This window comes from Hylobates moloch, unplaced genomic scaffold, assembly GCF_009828535.3.
Source record: "Hylobates moloch isolate HMO894 unplaced genomic scaffold, HMol_V3 SCAFFOLD_10, whole genome shotgun sequence".
NCBI lineage: Eukaryota > Metazoa > Chordata > Mammalia > Primates > Hylobatidae > Hylobates > Hylobates moloch.
In genome coordinates, this window is record NW_026652285.1 from 13,374,325 (window position 1) to 13,388,280 (window position 13,956).

Sequence of the window (13,956 nt, forward strand, 5' to 3'; positions counted from 1 at the left end):
GCCCAACACCACGCCCGGCTATTTTTTGTATTTTTAGTAGAGATGGGGTTTCACCATGTTGGCCAGGCTGGTCTGGAACTCTTGAGCACAAGTGATCCACCCGCCTTGGACTTCCAAAGTGCTGGGATTATAGGCGTGAGCCACCGCGACTGGCCAGTTGCCTCCTTCCTCCTAATATTCCTTCTTTCCTTCCCAACTTAGGCTGCCAGATTTGGCAAGTAAGAATACAGGATGCCCAGTAAAATTTGAGTTTCAGATAAGTAGTCCAATGAGCCTCATCTTTACTTGATTACAAATAGGGTCTTTACATTGCGAAGACCCTGTTTGCAGAGTAAGCTTGCATAGGTGTCAGGGCTTAGGACTTCAACCTATCTTTTGGGAGGACACAATTAAACTCATAACACTTACTGAAGGAGGTCCTCGGAATTGCCTCAGTTTACCATCCTGGAGAGAGGTGGGAGCGAGCACTGCCGTGTGTACAGGCTGTACCTCTGCACAGGTGTGTTCCCCATTCATCCATTTTGCAAAACATTTCCTTACAGTCCTATTGAAAATGATGTCATTCCTGTGCCCCCTTGAGGCCACAGCACCTGCTAAAGGTGTTTCATTGTTGGATTCCATCAACTCACCAGGCCCTCAATTAGAGGGCCCTTTAGGGTCATCGGCTGGGCCCAGGCCAAAGCAGATGAATGGGTGGAAAATATCTGAGCACAGAAATCACTCAACCCATCAGCATCATCTACCGAGCACCACTGCGTGTGCCAGGCACTGGGAATTGGTACAGGCAAGGCCTCTGCCCCGTGAAGTCCCCATGCTCCTGGGGGAGGGGAGAGACATATTTGATTTCCAGGGTGATGAGCACTACCAAGAGGAAGATGTGGGGGTCTTCAGGAGCTGGGGGCAAGTCGATTGAGCCCACTCAGGCATCAGGTATGGCTTCTCTCAAGGAAGGAGCCTTTCAACAGAGCTCTGTAAGATCTAAGGGAACTTAGACTGTAGGATCTAAGGGAACTGCCATGGGGAGGAGACTTGGAGAAAGCACAGCCCTTTCAGGGTACTATGGCTGGGAGGTGGGCAGAGAGGGGGATTGTGGAGGGCTGCAGCCTAGCCAGGTGGTATAGAGTGTAGGGGGCCAAGGGTGGATCTATCGCATTCACCCACTAAGCAGATGCTTCACCAGCACCTAACAGATGTGGGGTGCAGGGGAGGTGCTGGGCTCATGGCACAGGGAGGCTCCAGAATGTACAAGAGAGGTTCTTAAACCCACCCCACCCCAGCAATTCTGATTCCATTGGTGGGGAGTGGGACTTGGACACTGGGATGTTTTTTAAAGCTCCCAGGTGATTCCAAGGTGTAGCCAATGGTGAGAATCATGGGGTATAAAAAGGGCACTTAGACTCACCTGAGGAGGCTTCAACTGAGACTTGGAGGAGGAGAGGCTGGCCAGGTAAGGGAGATGGGAAGGCAGGGCGGAAGCAGGAGAGGGAACAGCAGGTGCGGAGGCCTTGCCATGGGGAGGAACTATGAACCAGCTAGCTCAATGGTGAGCGGGACAGTGGGGACTACGCCAAAGCATTTTAAGCTGGGGGTGGCCTGGTCAGGTCAGTTTCAGAGTTGAGTGGTGAGAGGTGAGGGCAGCCTGGACTGGGGTGTGTCTTAGCTGGGACTGACCCGACAGAACACAACAGGCTGGAAGGCTTACACAGACACTTATCTTCTCACAGTTCTTGGGGCTGGAGGTCCAATCTTGAGGTGCCAGTGGGGCTGGGTTCTGGTGAGGCCTCTCTCCTTGGCCTGCAGACAGCTGCCTTCTCGCTGTGTGCTCACAGAGAGCTCGTTCTCTGCTGTCTCTTTGTTGTCTTAGAAGGACACCAGGCCTGTTGGATTAGGGCTTCACCCATATGACCTCATTTAACCTTGTTTACCTCCTCAAAAGCCTCATCTCCAAATACAGTCACACGGGGGTTAGGGTGGTGGGCGGTTGCTCGGGTAAGGGAGTCGGACTTCTCACAGCCTTGCTGGGAGGGTCTACGTCAGCCAGGCCATTTCTCCAGAAAATGATCAAACTACTCCCTAGGGCAGAAAGCCCCTCATTCTTAGAACCAGGCTTCAGGCCCAGGGCCCTTGGGAGCAGCAGGCGGCAGCACCACTAATCACTGGGTCCAGAGACCCATCAGGTCAGCAGCCGGGGTGCTCTGAGAGGGTGGGACGGGTTCCTCTCTTTTGGTTAGTTCAGCTGGTTGTCCACTCTCTCGAGCCCTGGGGAAGAGGATTTGGCCTAATTCCTCCCTCTACCACCCTCTCCTCCCAAATCCCTGAGCCTAACCCAGTGCTTGGCCCACAGAAGGCACCAGTGAGGTGGTTATTAATGATTGCTGGCACTCGTTTAGGGCTTACTCTAGACCAGGCAGTGTTCCAAGTGCTTTGCATGTCCTGGGTTATCTGTCCCTCACAACTCCCTATGAGGTGGGTAGTATCACAGATGAGGAAACTGAGCCACCACAGGTGAACTCACTGGCCACATGTCACCTGGGATTCAAGCCCAGGCAGCAGGGATTCACCTGGTATTCAAGCTCGGATGGGGCGGGGTCACTGCAGGCTGGGAAGGCAGAGAGAACAGGCAGGACACATGCTGAGCCCTGGAGCCTGGGTCCCCTCTCCAGGAACAAGGGGTTGTGACTTGAGCACGACTGGAGCAGAGCCAGGAGGTAGGGCCTGCAGCCCTGCTCGCAGCTATGCGGGGCAGAAGAGAGGACCAGGAAGGGTGGCAGCTCCACTAAGGCTCAGCCTGGCTGGCTGGACTGTGCCTTAAAGTGGGCTGAGGGGGTCAACCCTGCACCAAGTCCACTGGGAGCGGTTGGGGGCTCCAGGGCCCAGGACCTCTGGAGCTGCCTTGAAGCCAGACCTCCCTGGAACTAACGAGGTGGCTGGGATTGGGGCTGCGGGAAATTCCCCTCACTCTCTTGCCACCCCTGTTTCAGGTCTGGCTCTCACCTCAAACCCCAAGCTCTGACTTTGGTATCAGGCTTTGTCTTAGGCTCCACACTGGTGTGGCCTTTGGATTTAAAAAGGAGCTAGAGTTTCTGAAAGGCCCAAACTCAGGGTGCAGAGGTGCTGAATTATGAGCCCACTTCCTACAGCCTGCTTGACAGCACCAAGCCCACGGGAGCTTGTGGACTCTTGGCCCTTGCTTTCTAGCCCAGCTGACCCCTCCAAGGAGAAATACTTTTTCCAGCTCTGCCACCACTTGGCCATGGTTTCAGGGTTGGCTTTCCCAGCTTACCCAGGTCAGCAGGCAGCCCCTGACCAAAAAATGGACTTTACCAAGCTCTGGCAGAGCCTGGGCCAGACCCTCAGACCTTGGTTCTGCGGTTGGGGGGCTATGAGCGTGGGCTCTGAAGGCCATCGGGGCTGGAAGGAACGTGGGAGAGTATCTGGTCCAAATGCTCCCACTAGTGAGCCCTCAAGATGAGGCCATTTTTTGAGGTGGGGCAGAGACAAAGGAGACCCACTTTGTACCTCTTTACATCTTTGTAAAGATTGAACCCAGCCCCATGACTGAGTTCAATTTGTGTCTATGCTCAAAGTCACAGAGCCAGTGAATGACAGGTGTGCTACGGTCCCCAAAGACACGTACCATGGATTTATTCCCTCCCTGGGTGCAGGCCACTCTTCCACTGAGAGGTGAAGTTTATTCTTCACCTCTTTGAATCTGGGCTAATTCTGTGACTGCTTTGATGAATAGATGCAAAAATGCATCAATTGAGGCAGAAGTGACATTCTGGGACTTTTTTTTTTAGACGAAGTTTTGCTCTTCTTGCCCAGGCTGGAGTGCAATGGCATGATCTCGGCTCACTGGAACCTCTGTCTCCTGGGTTCAGGCAATTCTCCTGCCTCAGCCTCCTGAGTAGCTGGGATTACAGGCATCCACCACCATGCCCGGCTAATTTTTTGTGTTTTTAGTAGAGACAGGGTTTCTCCATGTTGGCCAGGCTAGTCTCAAACTCCTGACCTCAGGTGATCTACCCGCCTCAGCCTCCCAAACTGCTGGGATTAAAGGTGAGAGCCACCACGCCCGGCCCATTCTGGGACTTCTGAGCTCTAATCTTAAGAAGATCAGCAACTTCTGCGTCCTTCCTCTTAAAATGCACCTTCTTGGAAAACCCAGCTGTGAGGAATCTCAAACAGCCACATGGAGAACTGAGGCCCTAGCCAAGGCTAGCAGGAGACTAAGGACATCCCAAATCCCCAGCAGCCACCAGATGAAGCAGAACTGCCTGGTCAACCCACAGAGCCATGGAAAACAATAAAGTTGTTATTTTAAGATCTAAATGTTGGGGTAGTTGATTAGACACAGCAGTAGGTACCTGAAACACCAGGGCCTCCAGTTTCCTCTCCACCAGGCTTCCTCTCAGAAGATCCCCCATCCCAGAAGGAATCCAGCCTGGTTGACAGAGCCAGACCCTGTCTCTAAATAAATGAATAAAGCCAGTCATGGTGGCTCATGCCTGTAATCCCAGCACTTTGAGAGGCTGAGGCGGGCGGATCACGAGGTCAGGAGATTGAGACCAGCCTGGCCAACATGGTGAAACTCTGTCTCTACTAAAAATACAAAAATTAGCTGCGTATGGTGGTGGGCGCCTGTAGTCCCAGCTTTTTGGGAGGTTGAGGCAGGAGAATCGCTTGAACCTGGGAGGCGGAGGTTGTAGTGAGCCGAGATCGCGCCACTGCACTCCAGCCTGGTGACAGAGTGAGAATCAGTCTCAAAAAATAAATAAGAAATAAATGAATAAATAAGTGGCCAGGTATTCTCCAAAAAGTCTCAAATTGCATTGACTTTCCCCTCCTATTAACAGCACCTTAATTTAGAGCTTTTGTGGTGGCTGTGAAATTTAATCAAAGGAAAGTGTCAGTTGTTACTGTACCAAAGGTGGAAGGGTCAAGCTGGCATTTCATTCCGCTGTTCACTTTAGCGGTGGATAATGAATCTTGCTCAATTTATAATTAACGCAGGGCTGTAGCTAATGGCTGACTCTCCCATTTTGTAGATGAGGAAACAGACTAAATGGAGGCTGAAGGGACACTGTACATGGCCTCTGCCAAAGTTACCCTGCATCACTAACTTTTGCCTACTCCATACGAATAACCAGCAGCCCACAAACCTAGAATGGAGAGGTGGGTAAGCTGTATATGGCCTCCTGTATCAATGAACGATTGCTTCTATGTAACAAACCACCCTCAAATCCTAAGGCATACAATGATTTATTATTTTCCTGATTCTGTGGTAGGCTGGCAGTTCCTCTGCTGCGTGTCCCTGGGCTCAATCTTGCAGCTGCATCCAGCTGAGGGGTCAGCTGAGCTGGAAGGTCCCAGATGGCCACCTGACATGTCTGGCAGACGGTGCTGGCTGTTAGCTGGAATGACCCTCGGGGCCTCTCAACCTTCAGTAGCTAGACTGCCTTTCTTCCACAGCATTCTCAGGGCAATTTCCTAAGACAGTGGAGGCAGAAGCTGCCTCTCTTGGGGCCTTAAGCTTCAGAACTTACGTAACATCACTTTTGCCACATTGTTTTAGTCAAAGCAAGCCCCATGGCCAGCCTGTACCAAAAAGTGGGGGAAGAGACTCCACCTCTAGGTGGGAAAAGCTGCAAAGAATTTGTGACTGCATTTAAGCTATCCCACTTATTTATGAGACGGAGTCTGGCTCTGTTGCCCAGACTGCAGTGCAATGGTGAGATCTCGGCTCACTGCAACCTTTGCCTCCCACGTTCAAGCGATTCTCCTGCCTCAGCCTCCAGAGTAGCTGGAATTACAGGCACCCACAACCACGCCCAGCTAATTTTTTGTATTTTTACTAGAGACGGGGTTTCACCATGTTTGCCAGGCTGGTCTTGAACCCCTGACCTCAGGTGATCCACCCGCCTCGGCCTCCCAAAATGCTGGGATTACAGGTGTGAGCACTGCACCAGGCAACCATCTATTTAAAACTGCAACCCGGGCCAGGCACGGTGGCTCACGCCTGTAATCCCAGCACTTTGGGAGGCTGAGGCGGGTGGATCATGAGATCAGGAGATCGAGACCATCCTGGCTAACACGGTGAAACCCCGTCTCTACTAAAACTACAGAAAATTAGCTGGGCGCAGTGGCGGGCGCCTGTAGTCCCAGCTACTCAGGAGGCTGAGGCAGGAGAATGGCGTGAACCTGGGAGGTGGAGTTTGCAGTGAGCTGAGATCGCGCCACTACACTCCAGCCTGGGCAATAGAGCGAGACTCCGTCTCAAAAAAAGAAAAAAAAAACAAAACTGCAACTTGGCCAGGCGCGGTGGCTCACGCCTGTAATCCTAGCACTTTGAGAGGCCAAGGTGGGCAGATCATGAGGTCAGGAGATCAAGACCATCCTGGCCAACATGGTGAAACCCCATCTCTACTAAAAAAAAAAAAAAAAATACAAAAATTAGCTGGGCGTGGTGGTGCACGCCTGTAGTCCCAGCTACTTGGGAGGCTGAGGCAGGAGAATCGCTTGAACCCAGGAGGTGGAGGTTGTAGTGAATTGAGATTGCGGCACCCCACTCCAGCCTGGCGACAGAGCAAGACTGTTTAAAAAAAAAAAAAAAAAAAAAAAACTGTAACCCTCCCCCTCCTGAAGAACGTCCTAGCCTCCTTCCCTGCTGTATTTTTCTCCCTAGTACTTCTCACCAACTGATAAACTGTATGTTTTGTTTATTTAAGAATGGAAGCTCCATAAGGGCGGAGATCTGTGCTGCTTTGTTCACCGCTATAGCCCTAGCATTGAGAACAGTATTTGGCACGCAGTAGATGCTCAATGATTTGCTGAAGGAATAAATGACTAGGTGCTCTTACGACCACGCCGTATGAAGGTGAGTAAGGCTTGATTCCTGCCCACTTGGAGCTCTGTGTTCCAGAACCAGCTCCTAGGCCTACCCAGCTGAGAAGTGGACCTAGGTGAACCCACAGTGACCCCACCACAGGGCAACTACAGTGTGGCCCAGGGTTGATAATGATTCATAGCAGGGGGTCAGAGAGGAAAAAATTCAAGAATTATTTTTCTTGGTTTTTTTTTTTTTTTTGAAATGGAGTCTTGCTCCAGTGGCACAATCTCGGCTCATTGCAACCTCTGCCTCCTGGGTTGAAGCAATTCTCCTGCCTCAGCCTCCCAAATGGCTGTGACTACAGGTGCACGCCACCACACCTGGCTAATTTTTGTAGTTTTAGTAGAGACAGGGTTCCACCATGTTGGTCAGGCTGGTCTTGAACTCCTGACCTTACAGGTTTCAGTCACTGAGACCAGCCCCATTTTTGTAAAATAGACTTTTTTTTTTTTTTGAGATGGAGTCTTGCTCTATTGTCCAGGCTGGAGTGCAATGGCATGATCTCGGCTCACTGCAACCTCTGCCTCCCAGGTTCAAGCAATTCTCCTGTCTCAGCCTCCTGAGTAGCTGGGATTACAGGTGCATGCCGCCACACCCAGCTAATTTTTTGTATTATAGTAGAGACGGAGTTTCACCATGTTTCCTAGGCTGGTCTCGAACTCCTGAACTTGGGCGATCCACCCGCCTTGGCCTTCCAAAGTGCTAGGATTACAGGCGTGAGCCACTGCACCCGGCCTTGTAAAATAGACTTTTAAAGAGCAGTTTTAAGTTCACAGCAAAACTAAGCAGAAAGCAGAGTTCCCCATATACCCATGGCCCCCGTATCTCCCTAGTCTCCCCTGCCATCAACATCCTCCACTAGAGTGGTACATCTGTTACAATGGATGACTCTGCATTGACACATCATCACCCAAAGTACATAGTTTACACTAGGGTTCACTCTTGGTGTTGAACGTTCTATGGGATTTTTTTTTCTTTATTTTTCCCAGCCCAGAACCCCTCTATGGGTTTTGACAAATATATAATGATATGTATCTACCATTATATCATGCAAAATAGTTTCGCTGCCCTAAAAACCCTCTGTGCCCTATCTACTCATCCTTCCCACCCCTCAACCCCTGGCAATCATTGATGTTTTTACTGTCTCCACAGTTTTGCCTTTTTTAGAATGTCATATAATACAGTATGTAGCCTTTTCAGTTTAGCTTGTCTTAGTCCATTTTGTGCTGCTAAGACAGAATACCACAGACTAGGTAATTTATAATGCACAGAAATTTATTGGCTCATGGGACTGAAGGCTGGGAAGCCCAAGATCGAGGAGCTGGCATTGGTGAGGACCTTCTTGCTTCATCAACCCACAGAGGCAGGGCAAAGAGAGGGTGGGAAGGCAAACTTCTTTTATAAGAAAACTACTTGCTCCATAATGAACCCACTCCGAGAATGGCATTAATGCATTTATGAGGGTAGTGGCCCCATGACCCAAACACTTCCCGCTAGGTCCCATCTCCAAGACCACCACATTGGGGATCAAGTTTCTAACACGTGAACTTTAGGGGACACATTCAAACCATAGCAGTAATATGAATTTTCACTTCGTAATATACATTGAAGGTTCTTCTGTGTTTTTTCATGACTTGGTAGTTCATTTCTTCCTTTTCACAGACTTAATTTTTCAGAGCAGTTTTAGATTCACAGCAAAACTGAGCACAAAGTACAGAGTTCCCACATACTCTCTGCCCTCCCAACTGCACAGCTTCCCCTGAACAAGAGTTGTGCACTTGTTACAACTGATGAAAAGATCCACTTTATTTTTTCTTGTACTGTGTTGTCCAGGCTAGGGTACAGTAGCACAATCATAGCTCACTGCAACCTTGAACTTCTGAGCTCAAGTGATCCTCCTGCCTCAGCCTACCAAGTGGCTATCATGCCTGCCTTGTTTTCGTTTATTTTTTGTAGAGATGAGGTCTCACAATATTACCCAGGCTAGTTTCTAACTATTGGCCTCAAGTGATCCTCCCACCTTGGCCTCCCAAGGGAAGCCTGGGATTACAGGCATGAGCAACCATACCCAGCCTTTTGCCCACTTTTAAGTGAGTTGTTTGTTGTTGTTGAGTGGTAGGAGTCTAAATTTTATTTTGGATAACAATCCCTTATTAGATATCCGATTTGCAATATTTTCTCCCATTCCACAGATTGCCTTTCATTCTGTTGTTTCCTTTGCTATGCAGTTTTTATAAAGTCTGACTTGGTCCTATTTGTCTACTCTTGCTTTTGGTGTCATATCCAAAAAAATCATTGCCACATCTAATGTTGTAGACCTTTCCCCCGGTTTTCTTTCAGGATGTTTATAGTTACAGGTCTTATGTTTATGTCCTGAATCCATTTTGAGGTAACTTTTGTATATGGTGCTAGGTTAGGGTCTGACTTCATTCTTTTGCATGTGGATATCCAGTTTTTCCAGCATCATTAGTTGAGTCCAGAGATCCGCCTGCTTCGGCCTCCCAAAGTGCTGGAATTATAGGCGTGAGCCACCGCGCCTGGCCGAGTCCACAGAGTTTTTAAAAGCGTAAAGAGGAGGCCAGACACGGTGGCTCATGCCTGTAATCCCAGCACTTTAGGAGGCTGAGGCGGGTCGATCACCTGAGGTAAGGAGTTTGAGATCAGCCTGGCCAACATGATGAAACCCTATCTCTACTAAAAATACAAAAAATTAGCCAGGAGTGGTGGCAGGTGCCTGTAATCTCAGCTGCTTGGGAGGCTGAGGCAGGAGAATTGTTTGAATCCGGGAGGTGGAGGTTGGAGTGAGCCGAGATCGTGCCATTGCACTCCAGCCTGGAGAGCGAGACTCTGTCTCCAGGAAGAAGAAAAAAAAAATCTGCACACAAATAAGGCTTAATTTGGCAGTGGTGGTGGCAGGGTGGCTGTCCCCAGCGAGCATGAGCCCTGCCCTGAGAGAAGGACTTCTCTTCCCCAACCCATGCAGACTCACTTCTCTCCTGGAACAGATGCTGTGGCCACAGGCCAAACAAGGACAGAGGGACCTAATTCCCCCCTTTATTTAATTTAAAGAGAATAAAAGATTTACCAAAAAAGTATACAGTATCCTAACAGGCACTCGTGTTCCCAGTCCCTCACCTCTGTCTCTTCCATAGAATAGAAACAAAACAATGCCAATTAAGTTAAAGTCCCCTTTGTCCCCCATCCCCAGTCCCAGGCTCCCTCTCTGTTTTTCCAGTAAATTTTCACGTGTGTTTCTGGGCTCTGCCTACGCTGACAATCAGTCCTTTGAATCCGGATTGTTCCTCTTCATCGTGACCTACTGTTCCGCGGTATGAGAGACTATATGATTCTGCCATTCGGGTCGCCATGACATCCCTGGGGGCCTCTCCTCGGCTCCTCCGGGGCAAGGTCATCCAGGCTACACAGATGCTCAGAGTTCTCCTTGCCAGGGGCTACAAGGGGAGCGAGCTCAACCCAAGGAAGGTCGTGCTTCGTGCAGGGCCAGCGAGGGAAGGTCACCTCCCAGCGCCCGGAGCCTGACCCCATGCCCCCCGCGTCTTCCTCGGAGCGCTGGCCCCGTCCCAGTCCCCGGCCGCGCCGCCCTTCTTCTTGCGCCCTGGTCCCCACCAACCCGACCCGAGCGCCCACGGACCCTGCCTGGCCCCACAGAAATGACCCGACCAGGGTCACACACAGCCCCGGCCCGCTCCGCTGCGGCTATCTCCGCTTCCGCTTCCGCTTCTGCCGAGGCTTCTCGCCGACTCACGCACAGCTCCGTGCCGTAGCTTTCGACCCCACCGCCAGGTCGCTGCCTGCTCTGGGCGCAGGCTGGGTCTCGGGGCGTCGCTCACGGCGGGCGCGGGGCGAGAGAGGAGGGAGGAGGGCCGGGCTCTCTCAAGACGCCGGTTCGGGTCCCGCAGGCGGCGGGCGCGGGACGTGTCCCTGACCGGGCGGGAGCGGTGCTCGCAAAGTCAGGCCCGGGCTTGCGGGTGGGGCTTGCGGGTGGCGCTTGCGGGGGCGGGGGCGGGGCCGGGGGCGGGGCCGAGGCCGCCGCTCCCAGCCAGTACCACCTCCCCTCCACTGAGAGATTCCACCGTTCCCTGGGCTGTCAGGCGCGGTGGCCAAGTGGTAAGGCGTCGGTCTCGTAAACCGAAGATCGCGGGTTCGAACCCCGTCCGTGCCTGAGGCCCGAGGTAGGGCTTTGGCTGTGGGGAAGTCGGGTTTTCTCCACTTACGCCGTCCCTTCTACGTGGCATTTTTTCCATTTTCGGATTCTGTTCAGGCGCCCTCCAGTTCGTCTCCTGCCCCGGGCTCCGCGGTCGGCCAGGGCCAGTGCACCTGGGCTTGGAGACTCCAGGGTCCACCTTACAGATGAGCTCGGCCCCCGCCGCGCCGCCCCGCGCCTTCGCCGCCGGTCCCCGCGTCTCCTTTCCCCCAGCCGCATTTCGCAGAGCCGGAGTTGTCTTCACTGCTTCGCCGATGGGGACAGTAAGGTCCCGGTGGCCCGCGGGGACTCGGGTCCTGCCCGATTTGCGTGTGTTATGGCGGGGCAACTTTCCAGAGAGGGTCCTTGAGTTTCCCGAATGGTGGTTTCTGGATTGTTCTTTGGAAGGTGAGTTATGCAGGCCATGCGCACTGCCTGCCTTCCTGTCTACAAAGCAAACCAGATTGTTCAACTGGTGGGCGCTTCTTTCCTAGTCCTGGTGAACTGACCCTTTGAATCTGCCCCCAGTCAGTTATGACACTCCCCACATCATCTCTAGGATAAACAGTCCAATTTAACATACTAATAACATGACATTGAGCGCCTCCCATTCCTGGACCCTCTTTTTGATACACTCCTCTGTCTCTCCTCCTCTTCAGTTATAACACTCGGTAGAGAACATACTACTCCAGATAGTCTTATGAACATACTACTCCAGATAGAGTCTTATGAATGGAACTTCACCTCCCTCATTCTATACCCCATACTTCTGTTAATGTAGTCCTCAAAAACCACATTACTTTCTCTGAGGCCTGTTGCACAGATGACCATGAGGAGCTTTAGGTGGACTGAATGTCAGAAGAGTCTCAGGTTATCAGAAGAGAAGGTGTAGGGCCCAGGCAGCAGAGAAATATTGACCTTTTCTCTAAGATCCCAATAAATGGAAGAGACTCTCTTGGCTTTTGAAGGTAATGCCGAGCTAGGGTGTCGGTGTCATCATGAGTGTTATTAAATACAAATTGAGGCCTTTTCTGATAAGCGCCTTAGCCTAGACAGAGTCCAGATATTCAGGGATAGGGATACGAAGGTTAAAAGTCCTGCTCTACTAGATATTGCCTTGAATCCTGTCCCTTCAAATTCCTCATGAGAAGGAGCTTCAAGACTGAACATTGTGTTTTCTTTCTTTCTTTTTTTTTTTTTTTTTTTGAGACGGAGTCTCGCTCTGTCACCCAGGCTGGAGTGCAGTGGGGTGATCTCGGCTCACTGCAAGCTCCACCTCCTGGGTTCACGCCATTCTCCTGCCTCAGCCTCCCAAGTAGCTGGGACTACAGGCGCGTGCCACCACGCCCGGCTAACTTTTTTTGTATTTTTTAGTGGAGACGGGGTTTCACCATGTTAGCCAGGATGGTCTCGATCTCCTAACCTTGTGATCCACCCACCTCGGCCTCCCAAAGTGCTGGGATTACAGGCGTGAGCCACCGTGCCCGGCCAAACATTGGGTTTTCTGAAGGAGCTGGAGCAGAGAATTCCACCCCAGCGGAGGGCAGGGGGACAAGCCAAGCCAAAGTCAATATAAGAGAAGTGCAAGGGGCGAGGTGCGGTGGCTCACGCTTGTAATCCCAGCACTTTGGGAGGCCAAGGTGGATGGATCAGTTGAGGTCAGGTGTTTGAGACCAGCCTGGGCAACACAGCAAAACCCCATCTCTACAAAAAATAGAAAAACTGCCAGCTGCAGTGGCTCACACCTGTAATCCCAGCACTTTGGGAGGCTGAGGCAGGTGGATCACTTGAGGTCAGGAGTTTGAGACCAGCCTGGCCAACATGGTGAAACCCCATCTCTATTTAAAATACGAAAAAATTAGCGGGCATGGTGGCACATGCCTGTAGTCCCAACTGCTCTGGAGGCTGAGGTGAGAGAATCGCTTGAGCCCGGAGGGTCGAGTTTGCAGTAAGCTGAGATGGTGCCACTGCATTCCAGCCTGAGAGACAATGAGAAACTGTCTCAAAAAAAAAAAGTGCAAGGTACAGAAGAGGTCAGTGTAAAGATTTTGGGGAAACATGGGCTTCCAAAGGTGAAGGACCAGAGGGAGGGGTCAAGTATGGATTCCAGGTCAAGGTTGGTGAGAGGAACTAGAAGTGAAGGCAAGTCAGATACAAGCACCAGGGTGAGCCTGGGGAACAGAAATCTTGTAATTACCTTGAAGGCCAGCAGGTATCTATATGCACTCCTGTGGAGCCAGGGGTAGGTCATTGGCTTAAAGAATGAAGTGAAGGCAGGGGCAGAAAGGGACACATATGTTGAGTTTGTTGTATGACCTCCATTAAATCGCTGATACTCCCTGGACTTCAGCTTCCTTAGTTGTAAAATTCTACAGCTGAAAGAGCTATGTCCTAAATGCCTTGTGTCCTGAAATTCTAGGTTTCTACCTCAGAGCCTGGACCTTGCAGAAGCAAGGGGATCACAGGCCACCCACCCATCATAGTAGCCCCTTCTGCAATGGGGCTTGACCATTGCAACCTCATGATGAGCTGTGACCAGGGCTTCTCCATCCAGAGAGTTATAAGCAGTCCTCCCTGATGGGAAGTGCTGGAGCCGCAAAGGCTCCGCCCATGCTGGTTACCCCTGGTAGAGTCCTCCCTTTTGCTCCTCCTTAGTGTCCAGGGCAAAACATAGGGCCTCTGGTACTGCATTTTGAGAGCTACACAGGCAGACACAGTCATTTGTGGGCAGCTAAAACCTCCAGGATATTTTTAAAAACATAGACCAGAATTTGGCAATTCTGTATATTATGCCTCATTCTATGAGTTTTAGCCCAATACCAGCCTGGAGAAATATGCTTTTTTTTTTTTTTTTTTTTTTTTT

At 51.1% G+C, this 13,956-nt stretch overlaps 1 non-coding gene across 1 annotated transcript; it reads left to right on the forward strand.

Annotated features, from left to right (window-relative positions):
• The first annotated feature begins 11,000 nt into the window (after positions 1–11,000).
• TRNAT-CGU (transfer RNA threonine (anticodon CGU)) lies at positions 11,001–11,072 on the forward strand. Its single transcript has one exon. It is a non-coding gene; the product is annotated as a tRNA-Thr (tRNA).
• Positions 11,073–13,956: the final 2,884 nt, after the last annotated feature.